We start from the raw sequence: 17,617 nt of genomic DNA on the forward strand, positions 1-17,617 counted from the left end.
CAAACTATGAATGTTTCCTCAAGGTCATGGTCGTGATTATTATACTTTTTTCCTTTATTAGCGTGGCTGTGAGTGGAGGAGTTCAGTTTTTTCCAGTTTGTTGTTTGATTCGCTTCATAAAAAAAAAAAAAAAAAAAAAAATCATGAACGAACGCTTTGCTCTGACATAATGAAAATAAATGTGATAATGCAATAAGTATAATAATATAAATAAGTATAATAAGCACAATGATAAGCAATAATAATAAAAAATGTAAAACAATAAAAGGAAGTTGATTTGTGCCAAAATCAAATAAATGTTAGTTATTACGAGAACAAAACCCATAAAACCCTCCCATAAAATCCTTCTAGACCTCCAACCAACACATCCAGCACTCAAACCATAACCCCAAAACAAAGAAAAGAAAGTAAAAATAAAAGTGTGTCAGGAGTGGGATTCGAACCCACGCCCTCAGAGAGGACCAGAACGCCCGCACCCCCGCGCCGCAGGGAAGGTAACCTTGAGTCTGGCGCCTTAGACCACTCGGCCATCCTGACGGTGGGAAGGAGGCCGGCAGGTGACATTGATGAGGGACTTAACTATTCTTTTTACTACATATTGTACCTTTATTTCCATCGTAGAGAGCAGTAAAGGAGTAGAAACCGGTTATATGTATTGAGAGAAAATGAGACAGAGGAGGGACTTAGCTAATCCTTCACATTCTTATTTCCGTATTTGAAAGGCAGAATGCTTTACAGTGTATATGTATAGTTTGTTAGAATGCTGCAAAAGGTATACGTGTTGCTTGTTGGAATGCTATAAAGTGTATATATACATATATATATATATATATATATATATATATATATATATATATATATATATATATATATATATATATATATATGTCTGCTACCGGAAAGTAGGCATAACGAATAAGAGAAAGTAAAAAAATAAATAAATAAATAAAAGTAAACAAGAACACAAACACACAGCGGAATAGATAAAAGTAAAATAAAATAGAGTAAAATAAATCGCTATATAATTATGAACAACGTAAATGAGATAGAATAAGAGAGACAGAGAGGGACAAAAAAAAATATGAAGGAAACAAAAATAATGTATAAATAAAAAAAAAAGTTAGTTATTTTTTGTTACTAGTTATTGTTCCTTGATTTGCGTCGTGGAATACAATTATGGCTTTTTTTTCATTTTTTTTCCCTTTAACTGCTTCCTCTACTGTAAAAAAAGTTACATAAAAGAGAAAATAAGACAGATAGAGAGATGAGTAACTTAGCAAGTGTTTTAAATACTAATTATTGTTTTATTTGCATTTTAGAATACGGTAAGATAGACAAAAACGTATGAAATAAAGTATAGAAAAAGGAAAATAAGACAAATGCAAAGTAAACGAGAAAATTAGAAAGACAGACAGACGCTAAAATAAAAATAAAAGTATATGGGAAACTAGGACAGATTGCGAGACAGACAGACGGTAAAGGAAAATGAAAGCATGTAATATCACTAACAGAAAAGCAAATTGAAAGAAGTAAATTAATGGATAAAAATGGAAACAGTAAAATAATAATAATAATGATAATAATAATAATGATAATGGTAATGGTAATAGTAACAACAAAATGATATACTTAACACCCATCCCTCCCTTTCCTCTTTCTCCTCCTCCTCCTCCTCCTCCTCCTCCTCCTCCTCCTCCTCCCATATTCCTTTCTAGCTCAGTAAAGATTCATCGCCGGGGCTGTTAACATACGACGCTTCTATTTATACGCGTGTTAGGTGAGAGAGAGAGAGAGAGAGAGAGAGAGAGAGAGAGAGAGAGATTTAGTGGCATGTCTAATAATGAGTTGCAATGCTTTGTCTCTCTCTCTTCCTCTCTCCCCTCTCTTTCTCTCACTTGCTCTTCTTTATACAGTTTTATCTCTTCCCACATATCTTTTTTTATACTATACCTCCCTCTTCCCATCCTTCTCCTCCTCCTCCTCCTTCTCCTCCTCCTCCTCCTTCTCCTCCTCATTCCACAGGCATTCCTCCATTCACTCACCCAAGATAAATTGATAATCCATTTACCGGAGAGAGAGAGAGAGAGAGAGAGAGAGAGAGAGAGAGAGAGAGAGAGAGAGAGAGAGAGAGAGAGAGAGAGAGAGAACAAAATAAACCGAAAAAGAAATAAAAAAGTCATTAAGAGTAATATAAAAAAGGAATAGAAACACACACACACACACACACACACACACACACACACACACACACACACACACACACACACACACACACACACACATATCCCCCACCCTCCCCCACACATAAAATCTGTACAGAGGCCCCCCCCCCCCTTTACCTTCCACCACCTCCCTCTCCCCCTCCCTTCCCCCTCCCCCCTAACTAATTACCTGACGAGAAACCAAACAAGCACGTAATTAGGTAGACAAACAGGTAATCAGACACTCAAGGAAGGCAGACAAACGACGAGCGAGCCATTGAGAGAGAGAGAGACAGACAAACATACTGATAGAAAGAGAGAAGCGGTTCGTTGAGACAGACACACAGACACACAGACAGACAGACGGACGGAGACAAATGATATGAGATGGTTCGTAGCGGGATTACATTAGACAGTCTTTCGCGTATGCTGACAGACAGGCTAATTGGCTTGCATACAAACAGACAGACAGAAAAACAGACTGACAGATAGACATGTACACTACGGAGACTGATAGATAAAGAAATACAGATTGACAGAAATACAGACAGACAGACAGATAGATTGATACATGGAAAGACAAACAGTGGGACAGATAAAGATACAGACAACGAGATATAGATAGACATACGAACAGCCAGATAGATAAACAGACATACACAGATAGACATATAAATAGACATGCAGATATAGAGACGAGCAGACAGACTGATATATTAAAAGACAGACAGACAGATAGGTAGACAGACAGGCAGACAGACAAACATAGATCGACAAATAGATAGACAGACAGACACACATTCAGGTAGGTAGATCACTCAGGTAGAAAACTAGTTAAAACAGACAGCGTGGGGTTGACAGGAAGATGGACAAGTAATCAGCCTTTCCGAGAGACACAGACAGACAGACAGACAGCGGGCCATCAGGGTTAATATAGAGACAAAGAGTGAGCCGGATAAAAGGGAAAACAACCCGCAAGACACAATTTCCGGCCTTCCATCAATTCATTAGTGCTTTTTTTTTCTGGTGCGGGATTGCTCATGTATAGTCTTGTGTTGTTGTTTGTAGAGAAGGAACAACAACAACAACAACAACAACAACAACAACAACAACAAGGAAAAAAAAGAATTGACGTGTAAGGGACTGTAATATATATAGGAAGGTGAATTGCGTAGTGGGTTTTATATAGAGACGTGTATTGGATTTTGTGGAGGGGGGATTTTTCATGTAGTGGTTATGTGGTGGTTTGTAGAGAAGGAAAGCATGAGTAATATAGGAAGAGGAATGCGTAGTGGGTTATATATAGGTACAGTACTAGTGTGTTAGGTGTTGTGTATGGGTGATTCCTCATGAAGTGGTTGTGTGGTGGTTTGGTTGAGAAGTAAAGCATAAGTAATATAGGAAGGGTAATGCGTAGTGGGTTTCATTTAGGAACTTATGTGTTGGGTCTAATGTAGGGGTTAGTAAAGAAGGACTTGAATATATTATGGGGTCTGTGTATTGGGACTTATGTATGGGGACTTGTGTAGGGGGACTTATGTATGGGGACTTGTGTAGGGGGTTTTGTGTATTGGGTCTGTACAGGGACTTGCGTATTGTGTTTTGTGTAGGTTATTGCATATTGGTTTTATTTATAGGGCAGGGGGTGGCGTATGGGATCTTTTGTATGGGGGATTGTTCTTTATAGCAAGGGAGGCAGCTCAAGGGAAAAAAAAAAACGGGATAACAACAAACAAAAGACCAATAGATGCCGCTCCAGTAAGTAAGAAAAAAAGGATAGGCCATACGAGAGGTCAATTTCGGAAGGGGATTCGATACTCTTGATACTCTCTCTACGGGGGATTGCATACTATAGCTTGTGGATTTGGTCTTCTATAAGTTATTCCGTGTTGGGTTTTGCATACATGGAAAGGCTTTGTGTGTATAGACTATTGGGAAGTGGGTAGTCTTTTAAATCTTCTTGCGTCTTGAGGCTTACAGGGAAAAAAAATGAAAACTGTCACGTACAAAATGTATAAATGCGTAAAACCGCGTATAAAGGAAACTAAAAACAGTGATTACGATACGAAAAATGTGTTCTTGTGCAATATCTTAAACTTTCTGCTGTAAAACTGTTAGTGAATAATGTCTAATGATGGAAAGTCACTTCTCTATCTACTCTTCTTCGCATCCACCTCCTTCTCTTTTCCCTCCTCCTCCTTTTCCTCCTCCTCCTCCTCCTCCTCCTCCTCCTCCTCCTGACAGATAGGCCAGTACACCACAAGCACACGGACAAACAGCTCACTCACCAAACGCAGTGACAAACAGCCAGTCAGTCAGTCAGTCAGACAGGATAAAAGGGACAGACGGACAAAGACGTATTCACTCTGGCAGCGCGGCGGAGAGAGACAATGACAGACAAACGACTAAAAAGAGCTCTACCCCCCCCCCCCCCCACACACACACACACACACACATACCGAAATATACACACACACACACACACACACACACACACACACACACACACACACACACACACACACACACACACACACACGCATACCGACACGCACACACACACTCACATTTGCGTCGTCACTAATACTTGTTGCATGGAAAGAACAAAAGAACAAAATTAGATTATTGTTATTGTTATTATCATTATTATTATTTATACGACTACTACTACTTCTAATGTTACTACTACTACTACTACTACTACTACTACTACTGCTACTGCTGCTGCTGCTGTTATTCCTTCTCCTCCTCTCCATCATCATCATCTTTCTTCTCCTCCTCCTACAACTCGTACCAATAATAATAATAATAATAATAATAATAATAATAATAATAATAATAATAATAGTAATAATAATCATAATAATAAGTCTTACCCTTTGCCCTCGCAGCCGGGAAATGGACGCTTTTCTTGAATATTTTCTGAGCCTGAGTATGTAATATAATTTGCCTCGTTCATTATGCAGTTTTTCATCAGCTTTCTCTCTCTCTCTCTCTCTCTCTCTCTCTCTCTCTCTCTTAGTGACGTAAAAGGATTAATGTTCGTAATGTTTATCTTTTAACGTCTCTGGTGATGATGATGGTGATGATGATGATGATGATGATGATGATACTCTGGCTGTTTCTGTGCTGTGTGGGATTTTCCTCTTCATGCTAATCACGAAATAATCAGTGATGGGAGTCTTTAATCCCGAGAACCGGTTGTTACTGTTAGCTTAAATCAGGGACTCTCGATTTTTCCCCCATGAACACCTTTTACTTTTAACTTTTTTTGGTAAACCTCTATTTATTGTTTTTTGCCACTTTTTCTCCCTTCTCTTCATCTCCTTCTCTTCCTCCTCTTCTTTCTCTTGATGTTCTTCCTCGTATTCCTCTCTTTATCCACTTATTTCTGCCCTTCCTCTCTTCCTTATCGTCTCCTCCTTCCATTTCTCATTCTTTCCTCGTATTCCTCCCCTATACCACTTTATCCAATTATTTATGCCCGTCCTCTCCTCTTTCCTCCTTCCATTTCTCATTCTTTCCCTCGTATTCCTCCCCCTATACCACTTTATCCACTTATTTCTGCCCTTCCTCTCCTCTTTCCTTACCTCGTCTCCTCCTTCCATTTCTCATTCTTTCCCTCGTATTCCTCCCCCTATTCCACTTTATCCACTTATTTCTGCCCTTCCTCTCCTCTTTCCTTACCTCTCCTCCTCTTTCTCATGCACTTAAAAAATTTGAATCCCACCACTGGTCAAATAATGATAACAATAACAATGATAATAATAGTGATAATAATAATAGTAAAGAAATGAATTTGAATAAGAATAAGAAGTAAAAAAGAAGAAGAAAAGTAGGAAGAATAAACAGAAGAATCATTACAAAAAATATAAAGAAAAAGGATGTGAAGAAGAGGAAAAACAAGAAGAACAAGAACCAGAACAAAAACAAGAAAAGGTAGAAAAAAAAGAAAAATGGAGAAATAGAAGAAAAAAAGCAGAATTAAGAAGAACAATAAAAGAACAAGAACAAGAACACGAAAACGAAGAAAAAAACTAAAAGGAAGAAGAATAAAATGAATAACAACAACAATAATAATAATAATAATAATAATAATAATAATAATAATAATAATAATAAAGAACAGAAAAAAAACAAGTCAGTATTCCCTAAATCCCAGGTAAAAGAGAATATCAAAGCGTTCTCCTTCATAGCAAATTCATTAGCTCCGAACTCACTTTGAAGGTACGACAAAAATAATTAGCGAGAGAAAAAGAGAATGAAAGTCCAACCCGTCACCTGTATTCTCACCTGCGGGAGGAGAAGGAGGAGGAGGAGGAGGAGGAGGAGGCGGAGGAGGAATAGATGGTTGGGAAGGCAGATAGAGGTTGAATATTGGTTTAAAAGAGGAATAAATAAGAGAGAGAGAGAGAGAGAGAGAGAGAGAGAGAGAGAGAGAGAGAGAGAGAGAGAGAGAGAGAGAGAGAGAGAGAGAGAGAGCAAAAGACACTTGTTAACTCCTTCCTTTGATGTGACCCCTCGAGATCTTCTTTCTTTTAACACACACACACACACACACACACACACACACACACACACACACACACACACACACACACACACACACACACACGCCACTGAATATTCTCTTCCTCCGAGTTGAATTATTTGAGTAACTTCCTTGAATCTTTTTTTTTTTTCATCCTGGAGACGAGAGGTTCTTAGGCCTGACGAGAGAGAGAGAGAGAGAGAGAGAGAGAGAGAGAGAGAGAGAGAGAGGAGAGGAGAGGAGAGAAGCAAGCAGACAAGAGAACCCTTCGTAACAATGAGTGTGTGTGTGTGTGTGTGTGTGTGTGTGTGTGTGTGTGTGTGTGTGTGTGTGTGTGTGTGTGTGTGTGTGTGTTTTTGAAGGGATTATCACAAGGACAATGAGAGGACACAAAGACGAGGACAAGTAGGAAATAACTTATACAGCAAAACCCTTCTCTCTCTCTCTCTCTCGCTCTCGCTCAGTCTCTCTCTTAAAGTGTATAACAGAAGGGCGATAAAAGAAAATCAAGTAGGGTTAGAAACATTTCCTTTTACTATCTCTTTCTTTATTTCCTCCTCCTCCTCCTCCTCCTCCTCCTCCTCCTCCTCCTCTTCCTTGGACGTCGTAAGAAAGAGGAATAAGTAACACAAGAGAAAACACTAAAGAGGAATATTCTATGACACACACACACACACACACACACACACACACACACACACACTTTACCTAAGGGGATAATCAGCAGGTGTTTCCAGGTGTTTTTAGGTGTTAAGCAAGATTCGGTTCATTGTTTCCTCCTCCTCCTCTTCTTCTTCTTCCCCCTCCTCCTCCTCTTCCTCTTCCTCCTACACTCTCCTATTGCAACTACTCTCTGTCTATTGTTTTTTGCCACTTTTTCTCCCTTCTCTTCATCTCCTTCTCTTCCTCCTCTTCTTTCTCTTGATGTTCTTCCTACATCTCCCATTTCTCATTCTTTCCCTCGTATTCCTGCCCCTATACCACTTTATCCACTTATTTCTGCCCTTCCTCTCCTCTTTCCTTACCTCTTCTCCTCCTTCTCATGCACTTTCCCCTTGCCCCTCACCTTTTCCTCCTTCTTTTCTTCTTTCTTTTCCTTTTTCCTTTTTTTTTTTAGCTCCTCTATCTTCTCATTCCTACCCCTCTTCTCCTTTTTTCTTTACCTCTCTTTCTCCATACACTCACGCCTCTTCCTTCTGCCTCCTCCTTCTCCTTCTTCTACTCCTTCTCCTACTCCTCCTCCTCCTACTCCTCCGTAAGTTAACAATAGAATAAAGCAATAGTTAATATCCGCATGACAGGTGGAGTGAGGTGTGGGTGCAGTAAGGTGACAGGGTACTGGTGCGTGCATAGTACCGCCGGTAAAATGAGGATCAAGCCTCCACCTGTGCCCCTGAAACTACACCTCACCCATCGTGAGTATTAGGGGGGATTCTGGGGCTGCCCTGTGTAGGCCACTCGGCCTCTTCCAGTCTCCCTGTGTTTCTATGTTCTTATGTTCTTATGTAATGAAGTCATTTTCCCCCACAGCTTAGGTTACCAGTAGTGTAAGTTAAGGGTAGTAATTTCCTCTTATTTCTCTCTTTACTGTAAAATTTCCATGTCCCTTTCTTCCTTAAAGGTACATGGTGTTCTCTTCTAACTATTTCCTGCCGGCACGTTGCCGGAGGGAGAGGTGGGTGGGGAGGAGCCTTCATATATTCTGTCCTGTCCTACCACACGTAGATTACTAGTAGTAGCGGTAGTAAACAGACACCCTCGCCATAGACCGATAGGTCTTCTGGTGTCTGTTCTTCCTATGTATTCCTGTGTATTCCTTCTTCTCCTCCTTCATCCGTCTACCCTTACGTCTGTCTACCCTCTTGTGTCTGTCATTCCCCTCTCCTTTCGGTTCACCTCCTCTCCCTTCTCATGCAGTTTCCCCTTTCCTTCCTCCCTTTCCTCCTCCTCCTCCTCCTCCTGCTCCTTCTCCTCCTTCATCTCTCTACCCTTACGTCTGTCTGCGCTCAAATGCCTGACCTTCCTCTCTCCTATCGGTTCACCTCCTCCTCTTTCTCATGCAATTTCCCCCTCTCCTTCCCCCCCTTCCTCCTCCTCCACCTCCTCCTCCTCCTTCATCTCTCTACCCTTACGTCTGCCTGCCCTCAAATGCCTGTCCTGCCTCTCTTCTATCGGTTCACCTCCTCCTCCTTGTCATGCAGTTTCCCCTTACCTACCTCCCTTTCTCCTGCTCCTCTTGCTCTACCTCCTCCCTCATCTCTCTACCCTTACGTCTGTCTGCCCTCAAATGACTGACGTTCCTCTCTCCTATCCGTTCACTTCCTCTCCCTTCGCATGCAGTTTCCCCCGTCCTCCTCCTGCTCCTCCTCCTCCTCCTGCCGGCGTTGTAATGTAAAGCAGCAGGATCACACACAGAGGCTGGCGGCGTCCCTTCCCGTCCAAACAAAGCTACAAGTGTTCTCGTCCGGGTTTTACATTTCGCGTCCCGTTGCAGCGCGGGCGAGGCGGCATTAGGCAGGAACAGACGCGGTTACTGCCGGATTACGAGGGAGAGAGAGAGAGAGAGAGGGAGAGAGGGTGAAGGATAGGGAAGTGAGAGGGAGAGGGGGAGAGAGGGAGAAGGAGAGAGAAGTGAGAGGGAGAGGGGGAGAGAGAGATTAGAGAAAGTAAAAGTGTGTGTGCGTGTGTGTGTGTGTGTGTGTGTGTGTGTGTGTGTGTGTCAGAGGAAGGCGGTAAAAATAAAATAGAATAAAGAGAAGAGACTTGGATTTGAGAGGAGATTAGGAGAAGAGAGGAGAGGAGATGATATAAGAGAGGAGAGGAGAGGAGATGTAGGAGAAGAGAGAAAAGGAGATGAGTGGAGACGAGAAGAGAGGAAAGATGAATGGAGAGGAGAGGAGAGGAAAAAAGAGGAAATAAATGAGAATGAAGATAGGACAGAATGTAAAAGAGGACAAGGGATAAAAAAAAAACCAAAGAAGAGAGATTTTTGAAAGTAAAGAGAAAAGAAGAGAACACGAGAAGAGGTTAAAGTAACATAAAGGAAGGGAACAGAGAAGAGAGAATTCATGAAAAGCGAATGATTGGAAGAGTAGAGGAAAAATAGATCATAGGAAAGGAGATAAAACAAATGTAAAGAAAGAAAATGAAAGTAAAATAAAGGAAGGGAGTTGATAGAGGAAGGGAGAGGAGAAGAAGGAAGAGAGGAAGAAATGAGAGGAGACGAAAGAAGAGACGAATTGAAAGGAAAAGTGAAGAAAAGAGGAAAGGAGAGAGGGAAAAGAGAAAGGAAAGGAAGAGGATACATAAACAATAGAAACGAAAGGACAAGAATGAAAATGAAAAGACGAGTTAGGAAAAGAGAAAAGAAGAGAACAGAAGAGCAGGGAACAGAAGAGAAGAGAAGAAATAAGAAAAAAGAGAAAAGATAGAGGAAATGAAGGAAAAGAAGAGAAAGGAAGAGAAGGGAGAAGAGAAAGGAGAAGAGAAATGCAGAAGAGAAACACGAGAAGTAAGGTGTAGCCCGGCAGGTATTAGCATATTGAGTACCTGGTCTTTGAGGCTGGAATTGGTCCTCATCAGCTCAGGTGAGAGAGAGAGAGAGAGAGAGAGAGAGAGAGAGAGAGAGAGAGGTGTAAAGCAAGACAGGTGGCGTGAGCTGGTCTGACTGATGTGTGTGTGTGTGTGTGTGTGTGTGTGTGTGTGTGTGTGTGTGTGTGTGTGTGTGTGTGGTTGCTACGATTGGCTCCTCTGTTCGTCCATATATTTTCTTCCCAAGCGTAAAAAAAAAAAACCTAAAACCCTCTCAACTTCAGTACGTAAAAGAATGGTTTGGAAATGGAGTGGCTTGAAGATACTAGAAATAGCCTTAAGATAATAGAAGGTAACGGGAAGACAATAGAGAGGTAATAGAAGAATAATAGAAGGTAGTATAAATAAGTTTGTTCTATCATCTTGTGTTTGTCACTTTTCTCCCCTCTCTCCATTTTCTCCTTTTCCTACCCTTTCCCCTCTATCTATCTATCTATTTCTCGAGTTGATTCATATAAGACTAGAATAAAAAGGGGAATTTACTTACTAATTTACACCTGTAAGAAAATGATAATTCCTGTCCCCAACTTTAATGATGAAAAAAAATGTGTCCCGGATACTGATAGATTTAGTAGGACGGTCATTATAGTTTAGTTTAGTCCACGGTGAAAATTTAATTAGTGGGGCAATCAGGTGATGAGGTGATAGTTTATACTTAATATGATGTTGATGATGACGATGATGATGATGCTGATAGGGATTGAATCAAGGTACATGTAGAATTAATTAAGAAAAGAAACGTGATCTCTTGAACTTAAAGATGAAGGAGAAAAAGCTATTTCAGTATTAATTAAGAATGTGCTTTTTTTGTTGCCGGCTTTTTTTTATTAGATAGATAGATGATGAGTAGATAGATAGATGGTGAAGTGAGGAGGGAAAATAGTGAGAGAAAGATAGGGAAGTGAGGAAGGAAAATAGTGGGAGAAAGATGGTGAAGTAAGGAAGAAAAATAGTGAGGAAAAGATGGTGAAGTGAGGAAGGGAAATAGTGGGAGAAAGATAGGGAAGTGAGGAAGAAAAATAGTGAGAAAAAGATGGTGAAGTGAGGAAGGGAAATAGTGGGAGAAAGATGGTGAAGTAAGGAAGAAAAATAGTGAGAGAAAGATGGTGAAGTGTGGACGGGAAAGGGTAGGCTCATTGGTTAAGGTAATAGAGAATTGGGAAAGAAAAAAGATGGTGAAATAATGAAATGGAAGATGGTGAGGGAGACTACACTGGGCCCATACGGTCAAACAATTCGGGCTTGCACTCCCACATTTGTCAAGGCTTTTCCTAATGCTTGCGTAGAGATGGTATTAGGATCTCCATGGCGGGTAGTTTTGAGCCCAGTAATAGTTGGACAAGGCCTCTGCGCCAAGGACGTGTTTATTATTATTATTTTTATTTTATCACTATTATTATTATTTTTTACATCTCAGCCTATAGCGCCGGTATATATATAGGGTTTCTTCATGGGCCTGGTGGTCGACCCAAGCCCCTCATGGCGCAGGTAATTTATTTATAGTGGCGCCATTTATTTACTCATGAGAACCCGACTTACCGCCTTTGTAGCCTTGGGAAAGTGTTGTTGTTTGAGCCGTAGTTAGATTTTTTAGAGAAGAGAAGATTAGTTAAGGAATAAGACGCTAAGGTTGTGGAGATGAAAAAAACAACAACGAGAAGGACGATGATGAAGTGAGACAATGCAGGTTGGTTAGTTAATATAAGAAAAGAGTAATGAGATATGAAACTAATTATGACAAGAAGCTTAGGGAGGCAATACAGGTATGTCTTTATTGAACGATCAGGTAAGTAATTAAATACCAAGATAATTAAGATAACAAGCTCAGGAAGGCAAGATGAAAGCGGAGGGAGGGGAAGAAGGAAGGAATGGAAGGATAAGAGGGAACGAGAGACGTAAAGAGATGAGAAGGGAAGAGGTGAGAAGATGAGATAAGTAGTAAGATATCAAGATAATTAAGACAACGAGCACAGGATGGCAAGATGAAAGAGAAGGAGGGAGGGGAAGAAGGAAGGAATGGAGGGATAAGAGGGAACGAGAGACGAAAAGAGAGAAGAGAAGAGGTTAGATAGTTAAGATAATGAACGATCAAGTATTTAGTAAGATATCAAGATAATTAAGACAACGAGCACAGGAAGGCAAGATGAAAGAGAAGGAGAGAGGGGAAGAAGGAAGGAATGGAGGGATAAGAGAGAACGAGAGACGAAAAGAGAGAAGAGAAGAGAAGAGGTTAGATAGTTAAGATAATGAACGATCAAGTAAGTAATAAGATACCAAGATAATAAGAACAACAAGCCCAGCAAGGTAAGATGAGAGAGGAAAAGAGAGGAGTAGAAGGAAGGAATGGGAGGATGAGAGGGAAGAAACGAAAAGAGAGAAGAGAAGAGGTTAGATAGATAAGATAATGAACAAGCAAATAAATAATAAAACCAACGTAATTAAGGACAACAAGCCCACTCAGTCTCAACGTTGAAGGAGTACAAAGTAATTAATTATTCAGTGTGTTATTTGCTCGGATCTGACAGGCGGGCGTGTGTGCGCTCTCAGGTGAAGCAGAAACATTAAAAGGTCAAGGTACGAAGCTTATTTGGGAAGCACGTTCACTTAGACTCGACCTTGATGGAGAATTATTAGATGTATTTTCATGAGGTGCAGGAGAAGAAGGAGGAGGAGGAAAGGAGAGAAAAGTATGACCTGTCTGCATGAGAAAAGTTAAAGAATATTAGTTTGAAGATTGAAAAATAAAACACGATGAACGGGAAAGAAATAGACTGACGTATTTTGTTAAGTAGGAGAAAAGTATGACCTGTCTGCATGAGAAAAGTTAAAGAATATTAGTTTGAAGATTGAAAAATAAAACACGGTTAACGGGAAAGAAATAGACTGACGTATTTTGATAAGTAGGAAGAGCTTTTTTTTCCGACACTTTTTTTGATGCCCTTGAGTTGCTTCCTTTCCTGAAAAAATAAAAAGAAAATTACAATAATAAAAATGATAAGGTGTTTTACTACTCCACGCGAAATTGACTTCTCTTTTGGCCTCACGTTCTTTGTTTTCTTATTTTGGAGCAGCGGACTTTTTTTCCTATTGTTTATTGCCTTTGAGCCGCCTTCCTTGCTGTAAAAAAATAAAAATAAAAATTGCAGTAGAGGAGATTGTGAAAATTGTGACAAGTCTGCATGAGAGACGAAAATATATTATAATTACAGAAAGTTTAGCAGGAAAGAGTAGATTGATGTGTTAAGAAAGGAGTACAATGATAATTAGGTGGTATTTACTATTATGTGGAGGAGTTAGGTTAGATATGACAGGTCTGCTTAAGCGAAGAATAATACACCTCCTAGTTAACGATTACAGTTCCAAGATTATTAGGAAAAGTAGACTGAGATGCTGTTTAATGGAAGGAAAAATACATAGATGATAAACGGTGTGACAAAACTGTATAAAAAAAAATATTAGTTAACGACAAAAAGATATGGACAAAACTGTATAAAAAAAAATATTAGTTAACGACAAAAAGATATGTTACGACAGAATTGACAGAGAAAAATTGACAGGAAAAATACGTAGATGATAGACGGTGTGACAAAACTGTATAAGAAAATATATTAGTTAACGATAAAAAGATATGTTACGACAGAATTGACAGAGAAAAATTGACAGGAAAAATACGTAGATGATAGACGGTGTGACAAAACTGTATAAGAAAATATATTAGTTAACGATAAAGAGATATGTTATGGAAGAATTGACAGAAAAATTGACAGGAAAAATACGTAGAAGGTAAATGGTGTGACAAAACGTATAAGAAAATATATTAATCAACGATAAAAAGATATGTCACGAAAGAATTGACTGATATATTATTGTATCGAACAAGGATGAAGGAAAACGAGATTGAGGCAAGACATATACAAGACTCCATGTGGGGGGAAAAAAAAAAAAAAAAAAAAGATTAGTGTATCAATAAAACATGAACAAACAAAAAAAAAATATTATCACGAAACAATAGACCGAGGTATTTGATCGAGCAAGGAGGGAAGAATTAGAGAGTTAGGAGAGGCGTAAAACAAGACATCAGAAACAAGAAAATACATTAGTTTACGAAAATAATAAAAAAATACCAAGAATGATTAGATTAAGGTATTGGATTAAGGTAAGGAAGAATTTGAGAGTAAGGAGAGGCGCATAACAAGACAACATCTAAATAAAAAAATACATTAGTTTACGAAAATAATAAAAAAAATACCAAGATTGAGTATATTAAGGTATTACACTGAGCAAGAGGAGAGTATTAAGACACCTACTTCTCCACCCGAAATTGACCTCTCTTTTGACCTCTCTTTACTTTTCTCTTTTATAGGAGCAGCGATTAGCGGAGTTTATCACCCTCACTTTTATGTTGTTGCCCTGAGCTGCTTCCTTTGCTGAAAATAATAAAAAAGAACGGAGAACAAGATATTTTTTTATTATTATTAGGCGCGAAGGGAGGCGATGTGGGTTGATGGTTAGGGGTTTAAGATCTGCGGGCTGGTAAGTTTTGTTCCTGGTCTTGTCTACTTCCTCTCTGCTTTCATCTTCAGCCCTCAATCCATATCATCTTCCTATTCATCTCTCTAGTCCTCGGAAAGAAAGGGAAGGTTGCATTGTTGAGGTTATGCGGTAATATTTTCATTTAGCCGTTGGGGAAGGTTTCTATTTTAAGTGTTCTAAGAAGGCTTCGTCAGGTTATATATCCCTCGTCCTCGGAAAGAAAGGGAAGGTTGCGTTGTTGAGGTTATGCGGGAATATTTTAATTTAGCCGTTGGGGAAGGTTTCTATTTTAAGTGCTCTAAGAAGGCTTCGTCAGGTTAGGCCTCGTCAAGTTATCCGGGAGGCTGAAGGAACGCAGGAAAATTAATATTAAAAACGCCCTCGGTTCAGAAATTATGAAGCGTAATTCCTCGCCTCTCTTCCCCAGATGAGAAAAACAACAAAATTCTATACGAGTAAAATTAGTAACATTACATTTTTTATATCTTTAAAGAATTTCGAGATCTTTTATTAAATAGCCCCTCCTACATACCTGCCCCTTCCCGTCCCTTCCGTTCCGTTTTCTTTCCATTCCGTTCACTTTCCCGTCTCTTGCCTTTTCTTCTAATCTCTTCCCTTCCTTAACTTTCCCCTTCCCTTCCCTTCCCTTCCCTTTCCTTGCTGTTCCCTCCATTCCCTTTCTTTCCCTTCCCTTCTTTTTTCTTTTCTTTTTTTACTTTTCTCTTTTCATTTTCTTTTCTACCCTCCCCTTCTCATCATTTTTCTTTCCGTCCTTTCCTTCTTTTCTCGTTCCTTCCCGTCCTCTTCCTTTCCAATCCCGTCCGTTTTCTGTTGTGCTCTTCCTTGTTTTTCCCCGGTCCTTCCTTGCCTGCGTTTCCTTCACACACACACACACACACACACACACACACACACACACACACACACACACACACGCACACACACACACACGTCTCTCTCTCTCTCTCTCTCTCTCTCTCTCTCTCTCTCTCTCTCTCTCTCTCTCTCTCTCTCTCTCTCTCTCTCTCTCTCTCTCTCGTTCGCAAAATTCAATGAAGGTTATTCCCAATAGGAAACACGACTTTGCCACAAGTTTTCATATATTTTCGCCTCTCCTCCTCCTCCTCCTCCTCCTCCACCTACTTCTCCTCCTCCCCATCTACCTCTTCTCGTCCCCCTCTACCTCCTCCTTTTCTTCCTCCGACTTTCTCCTCTCCCTATTCCTCTTCCTCCTCCTCCGCCTTCGCCTCCGCCTCCTCCTCCTCCTCCTCCTACTCCTATTCTTTCTCATTCCTCCTCCTCCTCCTCCTCCTCTTAAAGGGAAGGAAACACCAAGATCACGAAAAAGGTTGCCGGCTATATTTCGATGTTTTTTTATTGTTTGTCTGTCACACACACACACACACACACACACACACACACACACACGTAATTCTTTCCCTCTTTTGTGACCTCCTCCATCTCTATCCCTTCCTCTTCCTCCTTCTCTCTCTCTCTCTCTCTCTCTCTCTCTCTCTCTCTCTCTCTCTCTCTCTCTCTCTCTCTCTCTCTCTCTCTCTCTCTCTCTCTCTCGCTCTCTCTCTCTATCTCTCTCTTACCCACTAATTAATCTTTGAACCGCTCCTCCGTATTTAATTCTACCTGATATTAACACCTTATTTCAGTTATTATTATTTTTTTTTAATTCTTTCATTCCCTCTTTCATATTTTCCTTCTTTCTTTCTTTCCTCTTTTAATTGTCTATATTCATCCGTGTTATTTATGGGAAGCGAGAGAGAGAGAGAGAGAGAGAGAGAGAGAGAGAGAGAGAGGGCGTGAGGGAAGAGGGTACACGCAATTTTGGAATCAAGACTATCAAGAAAAAAATAAAATGTAGCAAAAATACTCCTCCCTATATATCGAAATTCACTTCTTTTTTTAATGACACACCTGCGCGGGGTTTCATCTATATGTAAATGACACCTGACATTTGAAAGGACCTCCTCCTCCTCCCCCTCCTCCTCCTCCTCCTCCTCCTCTTGCTCCTCCTTCTCCTCTATTCATCCTCTTCCTCCTTCGACTTAAATTTGCTTATATATATTTTTTAGTATTTTGTTTGATAGGAAATGAAAGTGATGGCTAATAAGACGCATTTCCGGGTTTGAGAGAGAGAGAGAGAGAGAGAGAGAGAGAGAGAGAGAGAGTAATTAAACAAACATCAAATCCCGCCGACTGTATCAATACAAAAATAAATTAATAGTTTTTTGTATATTTAATTATTCATTTTTATGCATTTATTCGGCCCCGAAATAAAAAAAGGTAAATCACCAACCTGAATTTCTATTTTGGGCCGCGGGGAAATATTTCTGAATTGCATTTTTTGGGTTTCCTTTTTTTCCCTTTTTTATGTGGTGTTGTTGCTGTTGATTGAGTGATTTCTGTTTTTTATTTATTTTTGCGGTCTTCCTTTAGTGCCGGAAGACTCCTTGATTGGGTCTGCTCCTCGGTCCCAACCCTAATTGCGCAGATAAGTGTTTTTTACAGTGGGGCCATCTTATTTGGCCCCTCAGATCCTCTTTGATCCTCTTTCGATAATTTATCTGAAGTCTGCGCTGATAGGTGGTATTCAGCTCAGCATGGTGGTAAGCTTAGGCCGCCTGGCGATGACTGAAATCTGTTAGCTTGTAGCGGCGGGCGGGACTGGAATCCAGGTCCTCCAGACAACTGCGCCGGCATGTTGACCACTCAGCCACCTCTTCCAGTTGTTGTCGTTTATTGTTAT

At 40.1% G+C, this 17,617-nt stretch overlaps 1 non-coding gene across 1 annotated transcript; it reads right to left on the reverse strand.

The window, feature by feature from the left end:
• Nucleotides 1–422: 422 nt before the first annotated feature.
• Trnal-caa (transfer RNA leucine (anticodon CAA)) lies at nt 423–537 on the reverse strand. The gene is made up of 2 exons: nt 500–537; nt 423–467 (listed from the first exon to the last, which is right to left on the reverse strand). It is a non-coding gene; the product is annotated as a tRNA-Leu (tRNA).
• Nucleotides 538–17,617: the final 17,080 nt, after the last annotated feature.

The sequence above is a fragment of the Eriocheir sinensis genome, chromosome 4 (assembly GCF_024679095.1).
Source record: "Eriocheir sinensis breed Jianghai 21 chromosome 4, ASM2467909v1, whole genome shotgun sequence".
Taxonomy (NCBI): Eukaryota; Metazoa; Arthropoda; class Malacostraca; order Decapoda; family Varunidae; genus Eriocheir; species Eriocheir sinensis.